This window comes from Bos javanicus, chromosome 28, assembly GCF_032452875.1.
Source record: "Bos javanicus breed banteng chromosome 28, ARS-OSU_banteng_1.0, whole genome shotgun sequence".
Classification (NCBI taxonomy): Eukaryota; Metazoa; Chordata; class Mammalia; order Artiodactyla; family Bovidae; genus Bos; species Bos javanicus.
Window position 1 is genome coordinate 1,559,947 of NC_083895.1, and position 6,190 is coordinate 1,566,136.

At 35.9% G+C, this 6,190-nt stretch overlaps 1 pseudogene; it reads left to right on the forward strand.

Annotated features, from left to right (window-relative positions):
• The first annotated feature begins 2,605 nt into the window (after nt 1-2,605).
• Nucleotides 2,606-3,551, forward strand: LOC133240672 (olfactory receptor 5W2-like; annotated as a pseudogene).
• The last annotated feature ends 2,639 nt before the right edge of the window (nt 3,552-6,190 follow it).

The following is a 6,190-nucleotide window of genomic DNA, read 5'->3' on the forward strand; positions in this document are numbered from 1 at the left end:
CTGTGCAACCCTATGGACAGCAGCCCACCAGGCTCCTCTGTACACAGGATTCTCTAGGCAAGAATTCTGGAGTGGGTTGACATTTCATTCTCCAAGTAACACCAACACCTAAGGGTAATAGCTTTAGTGATTTAAGTCATATTGTTCCTAGTAAAATAAAAGGCCCTCTACCTATTGTTCAGCTACCTAAGACCTGTTCATCTCAGGTAGGTTTCCAAATTCTAACTTGCAACTCCTGCAGCTCAATTCCAGAAAAATAAATGACCCAATCAAAAAATGGGACAAAGAACTAAATAGACATTTCTCCAAAGAAGACATACAGATGGCTAACAAACACGTGAAAAGATGCTCAACATCACTCATTATCAGAGAAATGCAAATCAAAACCACTATGAGGTACCATTTCACGCTAGTCAGAATGGCTGCAATCCAAAAGTCTACAAGCAATAAATGCTGGAGAGGATATGGGGGAAAGGGAACCATCTTACACCGTTGGTGGGAATGCAAACTAGTACAGCCACTATGGAGAACAGTGTGGAGATTCCTTTAAAAACTGGAAATAGAACTGCCTTATGATCCAGCAATCCCACTGCTGGGCATACACACTGAGGAAATCAGAAGGGAAAGAGACACGTGTACCCCAATGTTCATCGCAGCACTGTTTATAATAGCCAGGACATGGAAGCAACCTAGATGTCCATCAGCAGATGAATGGCTAAGAAATCTGTGGTACATATACACAATGGAGTATTACTCAGCCATTAAAAAGAATACATTTGAATCAGTTCTAATGAGGTGGATGAAACTGGAGCCTATTACACAGAGTGAAGTAAGCCAGAAAGAATGTTCCTTGGAAAAAAAGCTATGACCAACCTAGACAGCACATTAAAAAGCAAAGACATTGAAAAAAAAAAAGAAGACGAAGAAAAGAAAAACACCAATACAGTATACTAACGCATATATATGGAATTTAGAAAGATAGTAATGACAACCCTGTATGCGAGACTGCAAAAGAGACACAGATGTATAGAACAGTCTTTTGGGCTCTGTGGGAGAGGTAGGAGGGTATGATTTGGGAGAATGGCATTAAAATATGTATAATATCATATAAGAAATGAATCGCCAGTCCAGGTTCAATGCAGGATACAGGAAGCTTGGGGCTGGTACACTGGGATGACCCAGAGGGATGGTATGGGGAGGGAGGTGGGAAGGGAGCTCAGGATGGGGAACAGGCGGATTCATGTTGATGTATAGCAAAACCAATACAATATTATAAAGTAAAAATAATAATTAATAAATAAATAAAAGAATATAGGAGAAAATACTTAAGTTTTTGAGGAAAAAATGTAAATGAATAATTCTATGCTAGCTTACTTATTAAACCAGTATTTAATGACTAGAAATAATCTTTTCTTCTCAGAATCTCAGATTCCCAGAAGAATCTGTCTGAATAGGTTAATATCCACAATATAGCATTTTATTTGTTGTATTTGCTATTGGGTCACAAAAAAGCCTTTACTTCTTTTATTATTGGGAAAGTGTACACAAGAATTTAAGGTAAGTTTTGTTTTATTTTATTGAAAGAATACTGCAGATACCACAACAAAAATAAAAACATGTACAAATTCATCTCCTTGTGAACCATATGTCATGTTTACTTGGGCTTGAAGGGAAAAAATATCCATTAAATACATTCTATTCTTGTATACATTAAAATATAAACACAGGCTTGAAAATAAATACACACATATAGTATAGACAGCAGTATATGTATTTTAAAAGCATGTACTGTCCTTCATCTCATTTCTGTTTCATAATAAAAAAAAACTTAAAATATGAATTAATTCAAACGTATATGGTACATTCTGTTGTCTTCACTCCCTTTTAGTTTTTTTTCTTTCACTGGTTAAGACAGTTTTCTTTGACAACAACCATGCTACAAAGAAATAATGAACAATGTGAAAGAGAAATAATAATTTCTAGAATAGAAGAAGTAATAATTTTCTTACTTCATATCTCACCAAATACTACACACAAGATAAACTAAAACAGGTAACAAAATTATTTTTCATTAATACTAGTCAGTGATATACTAATTACTTCTGGAACTAAATGAAGATTCTTCAACTAATCATATTTTTTTGAGAAACATGGATTGTAATCACTTTTGTACCCAATTGAATATATTCAAGCATAGGAAATGGCTTCCTTATGTCTTAGAATATGCTCTCTCCAACAGTAGTGTCTCTTCCGTATGGTTTTGAACCAGTGAAGAAATGTAAATTCATTCAGATCTACGCCCTGACATTAAAAAAAAAAAAGATAAGGCTCAGTGAAGAGCTGATAGGAAGTAATGTACTTCATAAACGACATCAAGATTTACATCAAATTTTCTCAAAGGTCTTTTTCAGATAATTTTAATTACTGCAGAATAGACAGCTATGCCTCTCTAAAGAGGGAGGGCATGGCTAGAAAATTTCCTGACTATAAAAAGATTATTACAGAAAACAACGTTCTGCTTTATTTTAAAGATGTGCACAAGTGTTACAACATGCAAGTGTCATTGTCTTGATCATATTCTCAGAAGTTTATGCAAGAACAAAGAAGAATGAATAGAAGGAATTGTTCTTCCTTGACCAAATTTATTTCCTTGGGAATTACTGATAACACTGAGAACAAAGTGATCCCATTTACAATGTTTCTCCTTGTTTATATCCTCAATCTTCTGGCAAATCTTGGAATGATAACCCTGATTAGGATGGATCCCCAGCTGCACACACCCATGTACTTTTTTCTCAGCCACCTCTCCTTCTGTGACCTCTACAGTTCTACAGCCATTGGCCCCGAGATGCTGATGGACCTATTTGCCAAGAACAAGTCAATCTCTTTCCATGGCTGTGCTCTGCAATTCTTGGTCTTCTGTATCTTTGCAGATCGTGAGTGTCTCCTGCGGGCAGTTATGGCCTATGACTGGCCCAAGACCATCAGCAGCCCCTTGCTGTATGCAGTCAGCATGTCCACACACACACAGAGGTGTGTGCTCCCTGCTCATGGCTTGGGTTTACTTGGTGGGAATGGCAGATGCTCTGATACACATGACATTAGCATTCCGCTTATGTTTCTGTGGGTCAAATGAGAGTAAGCACTTTTTTTGTGATGTTCCTTCTCTCCTATTGCTATCTTGTTCAGATACACAGGTCAATGAGTTAGTGATATTCACCATTTTTGGCTTCATTGAACTGAGTGCCATTTCAGGAGTTCATGCCTCTTATTGTTATATTATCCTTTCAGTCTTGAAGGTCCACTCTGCTGAGGGGAGGCTCAAAGCTTTTTCCACCTGTACCTTCTACCTAACTGCTGTGGTAATCTTCCAGGAAACTATGCTCTTCATATATTTCAGGCCAAGTTCTTCCTACTCTTTAGATCAAGAAAAAATGTCCTCTTAGTTTTACACCCTTATGATTCCCATGTTAAACCCTCTGATTTACAGCCTAAGGAATGAAGATGTGAAACAGGCCCTAGTAAAACTGAAAACTAAATTGAATTTTTAAATATTTATATCATATGTATGTGTACACATCCACACACATATATAGTACTGTTTAATTAAAAAATTATATGACATAACACATTAGAAATATAAAATTTTCAGATTCCTAAATAAAGAAGTATTTGGATCCTAAAATATATTACAGTTCCCCTCACAAGTCTGCTAAGTGTGTGCCCAGAATTTAAATGTGGTACTAACTGTTTTTTAAAAACTTTTGAGTTTTCTAATTATGCCAACTTTTGTTTCACTTTTTCATTCAAATGTTATTTCAATTTCCCTAGAACTTATTGTGCATTTACTGAGCATTTTCGGCACTTATTTCCTTTATATGTTATAGTACATCTTGTAGTCTTGTAGATTCTATACTAAAAGTTGTTAGTGTTAATATTGAACATTAAGGAACTAAACATTGAAGTAATTCATAATAAGACTTAAAGTCTTTAGGGTTTTCTATGTAGAGGATCATGTCATCTGCAAATAGTGAGAGTTTTACTGCTTCTTTTCCAATTTGGATTTCTTTTATTTCTTTTTCTGCTGAGGTTGAGGTATGTTCCTTCTATTCCTGCTTTCTGGAGAGTTTTCATCATAAATGGATGTTGAATTTTGTCAAAGGCTTTCTCTGCATCTATTGAGATAATCATATGGTTTTTATTTTTCAATTTGTTAATGTGGTGTATTACATTGATAGATTTGCGGATATTGAAGAATCCTTGCATCCCTGGGATAAAGCCCACTTGATCATGGTGTATGATCTTTTTAATGTGTTGTTGGATTCTGATTGCTAGAATTTTGTTAAGGATTTTTGCATCTATGTTCATCAGTGATATTGGCCTGTAGTTTTCTTTTTTTGTGGGATCTTTGTCAGGTTTTGGTATTAGTAAAGTTGCAGGATATAAAATCAACACACAGAAATCCCTTGCATTCCTATACACTAATAATGAGAAAACAGAAAGAGAAATTAAGGAAACAATTCCATTCACCATTGCAATGGAAAGAATAAAATACTTAGGAATATATCTACCTAAAGAAACTAAAGACCTATATATAGAAAACTATAAAATGCTGGTGAAAGAAATAAAAGAGGACACTAATAGATGGAGAAATATACCATATTCATGGATTGGAAGAATCAATATAGTGAAAATGAGTATACTACCCAAAGCAATTTATAGATTCAACGCAATCCCTATCAAGCTACCAACAGTATTCTTCACAGAGCTAGAACAAATAATTTCACAATTTGTATGGAAATACAAAAAACCTTGAATAGCCAAAGCTATCTTGAGAAAGAAGAATGGAACTGGAGGAATCAACCTACCTGACTTCAGGCTCTACTACAAAGCCACAGTTATCAAGACAGTATGGTACTGGCACAAAGACAGAAATATTGATCAATGGAATAAAATAGAAAGCCCAGAGATATATCCACGCACATATGGACACCTTATCTTTGACAAAGGAGGCAAGAATATACAATGGATTAAAGACAATCTCTTTAACAAGTGGTGCTGGGAAATCTGGTCACCCACTTGTAAAAGAAGGAAACTAGAACACTTTCTAACACCATACACAAAAATAAACTCAAAATGGATTAAAGATCTCAACATAAGACCAGAAACTATAAAACGCCTAGAGGAGAACATAGGCAAAACACTCTCTGACATACATCACAGCAGGATCCTCTATGACCCACCTCCCAGAATATTGGAAATAAAAGCAAAAATAAACAAATGGGACCTATTTAACCTTAAAAGCTTCTGCACATCAAAGGAAACTATTAGCAAGGTGAAAAGACAGCCTTCAGAATGGGAGAAAATAATAGTAAATGAAGCAACTGACAAACAACTAATCTCAAAAATATACAAGCAACTCCTACAGCTCAACTCCAGAAAAATAAACGACCCAATAAAAAAATGGGACAAAGAACTAAATAGACATTTCTCCAAAGAAGACATACAGATGGCTAACAAACACATGAAAAGATGCTCAACATCACTCATTATCAGAGAAATGCAAATCAAAACCACTATGAGGTACCATTTCACACCAGTCAGAATGGCTGTGATCCAAAAATCTACAAATAATAAATGCTGGGGAGGGTGTGGAGAAAAGGGAACCCTCTTACACTGTTGGTGGGAATGCAAACTAGTACAGCCACTATGGAGAACAGTGTGGAGATTCCTTAAAATACTGGAAATAGAACTGCCTTATGATCCAGCAATCCCACTGCTCGGCATACACACTGAGGAAACCAGCAGGGAAAGAGACACGTGTACCCCAATGTTCATCGCAGCACTGTTTATAATAGCCAGGACATGGAAGCAACCTAGATGTCCATCAGCAGATGAATGGCTAAGAAATCTGTGGTACATATACACAATGGAGTATTACTCAGCCATTAAAAAGAATACATTTGAATCAGTTCTAATGAGGTGGATGAAACTGGAGCCTATTATACAGAGTGAAGTAAGCCAGAAGGAAAAACATAAATACAGTATACTAACGCATATATATGGAATTTAGAAAGATGGTAACAATAACCCGGTGTACGAGACAGCAAAAGAGACACTGATGTATAGAACAGTCTTATGGACTCTGTGGGAGAGGGAGAGGGTGGGAAGATTTGGGAGAATGACATTG